Below are 11,576 nucleotides of genomic sequence, written 5' to 3'. Positions count from 1 at the left end.
GTTCAACCACATGAAACTCACCCAAGGCCCTCGGGACCTCAAACAAACATGACAACATATCCCATAACATAATCCGCTTTCGATCAAAAAGCCTATCAAACCTCATCTGAATAACCGAAATTTTGCACACACGTCACAAATGACACAATGGACCTACTCCAACTTCCGTAATTCCATTCTGACCACTATATCAAAATCTCACCTATCAACTGGAAAATGCCAAAATTCTAATTTTGCCAATTCAAGCATAAATCTACTCTAGACCTCCAAAACCCATTTCGATCACGCTCCTAAGTCCCAAATCACCTCCTGAAGCTATACGAACCATCAAAATTCACATCCGAGCCCTTTTTTACATAAGTCAACATCCGATTGACTTTTCCAACCTTAGCTTACTCAAAAGAGACTAAGTGTCTCAAATCTTCCCAAAACATTTTCGGATTTGAACCGACTAACCTGATACCATATAACACAGATGAACAAAGCATAAAGAAGTAGATATGGGGGAAACAAAGCAGTAACTCATGAACGACTAGCTGGGTCATCACATCCTCCCCCTCTTAAACATACATTCGTCCTCGAACGAGTCAAGAAACATACCTGAAGTCTAAAAAAGGTGAGGATATCTGCTCCGCATCTCCCGCTCGGTCTCCTAGGTAGCCTCCTCCATGGGCCAACGCCTCCACTGCACTTTTACTGAAGCTATGTTCTTTGACCTCAACTTTCGAACCTGTCGCTCCAAAATAGCCACTGGCTCCACATCGTAAGTTAAATCACTGTCCAACTGAACCGTGCTGAAATCCAAAACATGAGACGGATCGCCAATATACTTCCGGAGCACAGAAACATGAAATATCGGATGCACACTTGACAAGCAAGGTAGCAAAGCAAGCTCATAAGCCACCTCCCCAATCCTCCAAAGCACCTCAAAAGGCACAATGAACCAAGGACTCAATTTACCCTTCTTCCCAAATCTCATAACACCCTTCATGGTGAAACATTCAATAGAACCTTCTCACCAACCATGTAGGACACATCCCGAAACTTCCTGTCAGCATAACTCTTTTGTCTCGACTATGCTATACGAAGCCTCTCCTGAATCACCTTCACCTTGTCTAAAGCATCCTGCACCAAGTCTGTACCAAAAAGCCTAGCCTCTCCCGACTTAAACCAACCGACCGGAGATCTACACCATATCTCATACAAAGCCTCATATGGAGCCATATGAATACTCAACTGATAACTATTGATATAAGCAAACACTATGAGCGGTAGAAACAGATCCCACAACCCTCAAGTGCGCAACATGTCCTCCAATATCTGAATAGTGCGCTCGGACTGTCCGTCTGTCTGAGGGTAAAAAGTTGTGCTTAACTAAACCTGAGTACCCAACTCTCGCTATACAAACCTCCAAAATTGTGAAGTAAACTGAGTACCTCTATCTAAAATGATGGAAACTGGGACACCATGCAATTGAACAACCTCTCGGATATAGATCCCTGCCAACCGCTCTGAAGAATAGGTAGTACGCATAGGAATGAAGTACATGGACTTGGTCAGCCTATCCACAACCACCCAAATAGCATCGAACTTCTTCAAAGTCCGTAGGAGTCCAACTACAAAGTCCATGGTGATCCACTCCCACTTTCACTCTAGAATATCTATCTGCTGAAGCAAGCCACCCGGTCTCTAATGCTCATATTTCACCTGCTGACAATTGAGACATTGAGCTACAAATTCCACAATATCCTTCTTCATTCTTCTCCACCAATAATGATGTCTCAGATCCTGATACATTTTCGCAGAACTCGGATGAATAGAATGCCGCGAGCTATGGGCTTCCTCCCGAATCAACTCCTGAAGTTCATCTACATTGGGCATACATATCAGGCCCTGCATCCTCAAAACTCCATCATCACCAATAGTCACATCTTTGGTATCATCGTGTTGAACTCTATTCTTAAGGAAAAGCAACTGAGGATCATCGTACTGACGCTCTCTGATGCGATCGAACAAGGAAGACCGAGAAATCACACAAGCTAAGACCCGACTAGGCTCCGAAATATCCAACCTCATGAACCGATTAGCTAAGGCCTGAACATCAACTACAAGAGGGTTCTCCCCAACAGGAATATACGCCAAACTCCCCATACTCACTGCCTTCCTACTCAAGGTATCGGTCACCACATTGGCCTTTCCCGGATGATACAAAATAGTGATATCATAGTCCTTTAGCAGATCCAACCATCTTTGCTGCCTCAAATTGAGATCCTTCTGCTTTAACAAGTGTTGAAGGCTACGATGATCAGTAAACACCTCACAAGACACACCATACATATAATGTCTCCAAATCTTCAACGCATGAACAATGGCAGCCAACTCCAAATCATGAACGTGGTAGTTCTTCTCATGGGGCTTCAACTGATGCAAAGCATACGCAATCACTCTACCCTCCTGCATCAAAACACATCCAACACCAACTCTCGAAGAATCACAATACACTGTATAAGAACCTGAAGCTGATGGTAAAACTAATACTAAAGTTGTGGTCAAGGCAGTCTTGAGCTTCTGAAAGCTCTCCTCACACTCATCCAACCACTTGAACAAAGCACCCTTTTGAGTCAACTTGATCAAAGGCGATGCTATAGATGAAAATCCCTAAACGAACTGACGGTAATAACCCGCCAAACCAAGAAAGCTGTGAAATTATGTAGCTGAGGACGGTCTGGGCCAACTCTAAACCACCTCTATCTTCTTCGAATCAACCTAAATACCCTCACTGGACACCACATACCCCAAGAAAGCCACTGAACTGAGCCAAAACTCACATTTGCAGAACTTTGCATAAATCTTCTCCTCCCTCAATCTCTGCAACACAACTCTTAAATGTTCCGCGTGCTCCTGCCGACTACGCGAATATACCAGAATATCATCACTAAAAACAATCACGAACGAGTCAAGATAAGGCCAAAACACACTATTCATGAAATGCATGAATGCTGTTGGGGCATTGGTTAGCCCAAAAGTCATCACAAGGAACTCATAATGACCATATCGGTCCTGAAAACTGTCTTAAGAATATCCGAGTCCCTGATCTTCAGCTGGTGATAACCTGAATGAAGATCAATTTTGGAGAACACTCTCACTCCATGAAATTGGTCAAACAAATCATCAATGCGAGGCAGAGGATACTTGTTCTTAATTATAACCTTGTTCAACTGCCTATAATCGATGTACATCCTCATAGTGCCATCCTTCTTCTTCACAAATAGAATAGGAGCACCCCACGGTGAAACACTAGGACGAATAAACCCCTTATCAAGAAGTTCTTGAAGCTGCTACTCCTTCGACTCCTTTAGCTCCACTAGTGACATACGATACGGTGGAATAGAAATGGGCTGAGTGCCCGACACTATGTCAATACCAAAATCAATATCCCTATCTGGTGGCATGCCCGGTAGGTCAACAGGACACATATCGGGAAAATCCCTCACAATTGGAATAGAATCAATACTGGGAGTCTCTGCACTGACATCCCTCACAAATGCTAAGTATGAAATACAATCCTTCCCAACCATCCGCTGGGCTTTCAGAAATAAAATCACCCTACTGGGAATATTATCGGTCGAACCTCGCCACTCAATCCGTGGCAACCCTGGCATAGCGAATGTCACTATCTTAGAATGACAGTCCAGAATAGCACGGCACAGAGATAACCAATCCATGCCCAATATCACATCGAAATCAACCATACTAAGCAATAAGAGATTTACTCGGGTATCCAAACCCCCAATAATAACTACACACGACCAATATGCACGGTCCACAACAATAGTATCGCCCATCGGAGTAGATACATGGACGGATGAAATAAGAGACTCGCGGAGCATATCCAAATAATGGGCAAATATGATGAAACATAAGAAAAGGTGGAACCGAGATTAAATAATACAGAGGCATCTTTATGGCAGACTAAGATAATACTTGTAATCACAACATCTGAAGCAATAGCATCTCGTCTGGCTTGGAGGGCATAGAAATGGGTCTGACCACCACCTGATCGACCTCCCCTCTAGGGCGACCCCTAGCTGACTAACCTCCACCCCGAGCTGACTGAGTGGGTGGGGAAGTAACTAGTGTTAAAGCCGAAGGCTGACTCCTCTACTGGGATGAACTTCCCATAAGACGGGGACAAAACCTATTGATATGGCCAAAATCTCCACACTCAAAGCAGCCCCTCGCAGTAAGTGGTGGTGGGGACTGAAGGGAGCCCCGCGCACCGGGATGCCACTAGAAGAACCAAGCATAAGTGAGCCCTGAACTGATGGTGCCTGAGTCGAACTCTGAGCTAGAAGGGCACTGAGAGACGAGTGACCCTGATATGAACTATGAGAACCATGGCCAGATGACCCACCATGGTGACCTGAACGGGCTATCTGAGCATGTCTTAATGAACAACCTCGGCCGTGCTGAAACTGGCCTCCCGAAGAAGAACCCCCAAAACTACCAGATCCCCGAGGCCTCTTGGCCTCCCTCTCCTCTCACTCCTGGCGACGAACTGACTCAATATCTCTAGAAATGTCAACCACCTCCTAGTAAGAAGCACCAAATACTTTTTCTCTAGACAGAAAAATCCGTAGCTAATAGTTGAGGCCATAAACAAACCTCCTAATCCTCTCCTTATTCGTGGGAACTAGGCAGATAGCATGACAGGCCAACTCGGAGAACCTCATCTCATACTACGATACGGTCATATCCCCTTAACACAGCTTCTCGAACTGCCTCCACAACTCCTCTCTGCGAGAGTGTGGTACATACTTCTCTAGGAAGAGAATGGAAAACTGATGCCAAGTAAGGGGCGGTGCACCAATAGGCCTACGCCTCTTATAAGCCTCCCACCAAGTAAAGGCAGCCCCGAAAAATTGAAAAGTAGTAAATGTGACCCCACTAGTCTCCAAAATACCCGCGGTACGCAACATTCTCTAACACTTATCCAAGAAACCCTGGACATCCTCGCCCTCTACACCACTAAAAGTCGGAGGCTGAAGTCTACCAAACCTCTCCAATCGCTGCTGCTCCCCGTCAGGCATAACTGGAACTACAAAATCCTGAGCAGGTGAAACCGACTAGGCTGTTGGTGCCTCTAGTGTCTGGAGTCCTTGAATAACCTGCTCGGGTGTATGGGTGGCGGGAGTCTGAGTGCCTCCCCTGGCCTGAGAAGTAGCTACTGTAGTAGAAACTGCGACTGCTTGAGCAAGACTGGTGCACACAGTCAGAATCTGAGCCAAAGTCTCCTAGAGACCCGGAAAAACAATAGGCACAGTCAGTGCCTGAGCTGGTGCTGCTGGAGCATCCCTCGCTGGAGCCTGATCATGAATTGGGTCGCGGTTAGATCTGTAAGTGTTGACCTAGCTACTGTGCGGTCCACACCCCTGCCCCTACCATGGCCTTGACCGCATCCTCGGCCTCTAGCGGCCCCAACTGGTGGTACTGGTGGTCGTCCATCCTGACCAGTAGCACGTGTCCTAACCATCTGTGAGAGAATAGAATAACAGAAGTTTAGTTACCAGAGTCACGACAAGAATTCAAGAATGTGAAGTTTTTCCTAAAGATTCTGCAGCCTCCCGAGGATAAGTACAGATGTCACCGTACCAATCCGCGAGACTCTACTAAACCTGCTCATGACCCATGAGACCTATGTAACCTGGGCTCTAATACCAACATATCACGACCCAAAATCTAACCATGTTGTGATTGCACCTATCGTGATACTAGCCTGCCACTTATTTCCAAATACTCCATTTTTCAAATAAGATCTTAAGGAAAATTAGAATTTTGACAAGAATTCAATAAGATAAAAGTTGAAATCAAAAACCAGCAGAAAGGAACACAAATCTCGATCTCGGGTATCAATAAGTCATGAGCCTAAAACTATTACACCCATTCGAAATAACATGACTAACACAGTCTGAGAATAGCCAAAAAAATAAACTAAAGGAAGATAAGGAAGGAGAAGTTGGAACTGCGGTCGCCAAACAGCTACCTAGCAATCTCCACAGAAGGCCTCCAACTGGCAAGATCAGCAACCGCTAGCATGCCCCGAGATACTTGGATCTGCACACAGGGGTGCAGGGGGTAATGTGAGTACACCAACTTAGTAAGTAACAAGTCCAAACTATGGACTGACGGTAGTGACAAACCAAACCTCAACAGGTTGCAATAGTTAATTATATGGAAAGTAGACATGCTTGCAGTTCATGTAATATCTCAGCAGTAATTAAACATAGTATGAACGATACAAAGTATAAAGCTCAAGAAACTCTAAGTACAAATGCACAAATAGCATGATCAGTGTTACATATACTACTTCCACTCACACTGCTCAACATCCTGGAGAAGATTCATCTTTGTACCAATACTTCGAACAAGATCCATGTCCATGGATGATCCATCCCTCAATATCATCAACTCCGCTCACTAGGGGTGTAAAGACTCCGAAGGGGATTCTCTGAGCCCAAGAGCTATATCAATGCCAGCGAAGGCATGATCAATATCTTGTTGCAGCGTGCAGCCCGATCCAATATTATCAATCAATATCAGGCTCTCGGCCTCACTAAGTCAATACTCTCCAGTCTCACACACATGGGCTAAGATATCATGATACAAGCCCGAATAATGATATGATATGTCAAATAGAAATAATCGAGACTGATGCATGATATAATATGCATGAACAAGACTGAGTATAGAATATAAATGAAACTAATGATATGACAGCAAGAAACAACCTCTCGGGTCTCAGCAGTATTGACATAAAGCCTTAACATGGTATTTAGCATAATTTGTAGTTCATTGACTTAATCACATAGATATATCACAGATATCAGCAAGAAAGAGTCACTAAGCGGTGCTCTGGAATGACCCAGTCCGCATTTCTCGCAGTGCACGCCCGTCACTTGGCATTTGCGTCACCTCAATAGTAATCATAGAACACATTTCGGGGTTTCAAACCCTCAGAACCAAGTTTGGAAGCGTTACTTACCTCAAGCCAAGCCAAACTCGACCCCGCGATGCGTTTTCCTCTCGATTTGGCCTCCAAACGCCCTGAATCTAACCAAAACCAGTATACAACCATCAAAATATGCTAAGGGAACAAATCCTACTCGAAAATAATCAAATTACATCAAAATCCCGAAATTTGTCAAAACCCGACCCCCGGGCCCACGCCTCGGATTCAGATAAAAATCACAAAACTAGAATCCTTACACCCTCACGAGTTTATCCATACCAAAAATACAAAAATTCGACCACAAATGACCCCTCAAATCCCTAGATTAAGGTCTCCAATTTCCAAGCCCTAACTCCCCAATTTTAGGGTTCAAATCCCCCAAATTTCATGTTTAATTAGGTAGAAATCACAATAGGATCGAGTATTAAGTCCATAAATCTTTCCTCCAAGAAGTTCTCTTAAATTCCCTCTTCAATCTACCTCAAGAAGCTCTAAAACCGACTCAAAATGGTGAACTATGGCCAAAAATCGCGAAAATGGCCTTCTAAACATTCTGCCCAGCGATTTAAATTCCTTCTTCGCGAACGCGGTCAAAGCCCCGCGTTTGCGAAGCACAAAAACTCATTGAACAAAATTTCTGTTAGGCGAACACGACCTCTAGCTCGCGAATGTGAAGCTTCAGCTCCTCAACCCATCGCGAACGCGACATCCAGCTCGCGAACGTGAAGCACAATTTTCCAGGACCCCAGCTGCTCCCATTTACTCTACGCGAAAACGGGAAACTCATTACGCTCGTGATGAACAATGCACCTAACCCTTCGTAAATGCAGGACCCACATCACGAACACGAAGGAGAACCTTACTGCCTCACATCCTAACCCTTCGCGAACGAGAAGGCTAATTGTCTGCAATACCAACAGCAGAAATCTGCAAATTCTCCAACATAATTTGATCCGTTCAACCACCCGAAACTCACCTGAGGCCCTCGAGACCTTAACCAAACATGCAAACATATCCCATAACATCATTCAACTTGTTCCGACCCTCGTAACACTCAAAACAACATCAAAACACCAAAGCATCATCAGATTCAAGACTAAGAATTCCAAAACATCCAAATTCCGCTTTCGATCAAAAAGTCTATCAAACCTCATCCGAATGACCTGAAATTTTGGACACACGTCACAAATGACACAACTAACCTAATCCAACATCGGTAATTCCATTCCAACCACTATATCAAAATTTCACTTATCAATCGAAAAACGCCAAAATTCCAATTTCGCCAATTCAAGCCTAAATCTACTCCGGACCTCCAAAACCCATTAGAATCACGCTCCTAAGTCCCAAATCACCTCTCAAAGCTATTTGAACCATTGGAATTTACATCCGAGCCCTTTTTCACATAAGTCAACATCCGGTTGACTTTTCCAGCCTAAGCTTACTCAAAAGAGACTAAGTGTCTCAAACCTTCCCAAAACCTTTTCGGATTCAAATCGACTAACCCGATACCATATAACAAAGATGAACAAAGCATAAAGAAGCAGATATGGGGGAAATGGAGAGGTAACTCATGAAAAGACCGGCCGGGTCGTTACACTTCCCCAATTTCCTTGGTTGTTTCCACTCTAATTTCCTTGATTATTGTTATTAATCCAATTCCCTTGATTGTTAGAACTCCAATTGCCTTGGTTATTTTGTGGTCGCCATTATTGCTGATTAGAGCTTTGGAAGTTGTTTCTTTGCCCTTGAAAATTGTTCACATATTGAACTTCCTCTTCTTTCTCATGATAAGAATCATCTTGATCAAAACCATCATAATCTTGAACATAATTCTCCATTTGGGTTTGAATTTGTGGGCCCTTGGTCCTCTTCTTGTTCATTAACACATTTACTCCCTCCATAGGCCTTTGTTAGTTGAGTCATGGTTATTGTCAATTCGGCAATGGCTTACCCATGATCTTGAAACTCTTAATAGAGGTGTATCATGTTAGGACCACCTTGTGGAACATTAGCTCGGGATTGCCAAGCCGATGACATTTCCGCCATCTCATCAAGAATCTCACATGCCTTCGCATAAGGTGTTGTCACAAAGTTGCTACTGGCTAATTGATTGGTCACACATGGTATTAATACCACGGTGGAAAGTTTGTTGGATCATGTTGTCGGTCATATCATCGTTCGGTCATTCCTTCACCATTGTCCAATAGCTCTTCCAAATCTCATGCAAAGGTTCATTGGGCTCTTTCTAGAAATCCAATATCTCATCCATAAAAGTAGCCGTATGCCCGAGAGAAAAAACTTAGCAATAAACTTTACTGCCAATTCATCCCAAATATGTATTGAATTAGGAAAACATTCCAACCAATCTAAGTTTTATCCTGTATAGAGAAGGGAAAATACCTTATCCTCAAAGCATCCTAGGAAACATTAATTTGTTTGGTCCCCCAACACGTTTCCACAAAGCCCTTCAAATGTTAATAGGCATTTTGATTTGGCGCATTGGTGAAAAATCCTCGTTGCTCTAGCAAAGTGAGCATCACACTGGTAATTTGAAAGTTTCCCGCCCTAATACGAGGTGATTGCACTAGCATAACCTTCGTTGGGCAAAATCCAGTGTTGTTCCGCTTGTGGTTGTGGTGGTGGAGGTGGGGGAGGTACCGGGCACGTTGTCTTGTTGACCCTGGCTTCGATAATTCGGTTGAGGCACTTGAGGTACCTCATCCAGTTGTTCCTCCTCCCCGTCAAATTCCCCCAATGGCATATGTCCGAGCTCAAGATTTTATACCTAGGATTTCCTAAACAAGTTAGTAAATGGAAGGGAAAGAAGATATTTCAAGAACACACTCAAATATATGGCTAACACCGTTAAAGAAGATATTTCAAGAACACACTCAAATATATGGCTAACACCGTTAAAACTTCCCGGCAACGGCACCAAAAGTTGATCCACATCCAATCTGTACTCAATAGTGAGTGGAACCAGGCATTGGAAGAATAGTACCTAACAAGAGTCGGGATCGATTTCCACAGGGAGTTTTATAGGGGTATTAGGGTGTACACTTGATAAGAGTACGAGAAATAGCTCAATTGCACTTCCAACACAGAGTTTTTGTTTTCTACTTCTAAAATTAACACTAGAAAAATAAAACTAGGCAAAAGAAACTAGAAGGCGAGTAATTGTTTTTGATGTTTTATCAAATAGGAAAAAGCCTAGGGATGTAACCTTTGCCTAGGTGCTAACCTAATGGGTAAATCATGTTAATGCTTGTTTTAGTGAGCGGGGCGTATTATAACTCTCAACTCTAAATTACTCACTCAATACATCTCGGTTATAGAGTGATTTTGCCCGGATTGGCTTTCTCAAGCCCAATTGGGTATCAATTCAAATGGTTGATATGAGCTCAAGTTGGGTTTTCCCTATCTCTAGTTCAAACCCTTTAATTAGACTAGCCAAAACCTTAACTATCCCAATTTCTTGTTAGACAAGTTTTCCTAGACTAAGTCTCTCTTTTTCAAGTAAGAACCAAGTCAAATAGGCATGAATCAATCTTTGCAACCATTAATTCTAGAAATAATACATGAACAAAGCTAAATAATAAAAATATCATCATAAACAAACATTAAAATAATTACCCATAAGGTTTACATACTAGGGTTGGGTCACAACCCTAGTGAAAATCTAGCTACTCATAGTAAAAAGGGAAGAAAACAAATAAGAAGAACCAATTAAAGCCATAAAACAAGATTAGATTGATAAAACTAATAATTCTTCACCCAAAATAGTCACTAATTACTCAAATAATAAAATATAACGGCTACAACTCAAAATATTATGAAACTTGTCCTAAAAAGTATTTTCCGTCTATTTATAATAGCCTGAAATTCACTGACAAAAATGCCCTTCGGGAGGTTCTGCGGCCGCACAATTCCATGTACAGTCCGCACTTTGTTTGGCTCCTGCAAGTGGAGAGATTCTACAGTCACACAATTCCATTTGCGGCTGCACTTCAGCTTCTGGGACCGCACAATTCCATTTGTGGGTGCACTTTTGGCAAGGCTTCACACTTGGTCGTTTTGCACAATCTTTGAATTTTTTGAATTCTTGTCAGTGCGACCATGTTTAGTCTTGGTCCTTGGTCGGACACACATTTAGTATGCTGACCACACTTCCCTAAAATTCCTCTGAGCTTCAGGTGCAAGTTCTGCGGCTGCAGATGTATTTCCGCGGATCGCACTTTCTTCTACGGCCGCAGAATTCCTTCTACAATCTGCAATTTGGCATGCTGCATTCTTTCTTGCCTTTTTGAGCTGGAACACACCTTTTTGAGTTAGAATTCTTCGTTAAAGTATAATTTTCCAACATGCCTAAAATTGATCCATGTCCAATCCGCACTCAATAGTGAGTTGAAATGGTCGTTGGAAGAATAGTACCCAATAATAGTCAGGATCAATTTCCATGGGGTGTTGTAACCTTATATGCGTGAAAGATGTGTCTCAACATGATCAACGTGCTATCTTGATAACTTGAAAGGGGCAAAAAGATATGAATTATGTATTGAAATGC

Source organism: Nicotiana sylvestris, chromosome 12, assembly GCF_000393655.2.
Source record: "Nicotiana sylvestris chromosome 12, ASM39365v2, whole genome shotgun sequence".
NCBI classification, from domain to species: domain Eukaryota; kingdom Viridiplantae; phylum Streptophyta; class Magnoliopsida; order Solanales; family Solanaceae; genus Nicotiana; species Nicotiana sylvestris.
This window is presented reverse-complemented; position numbering follows the sequence as displayed.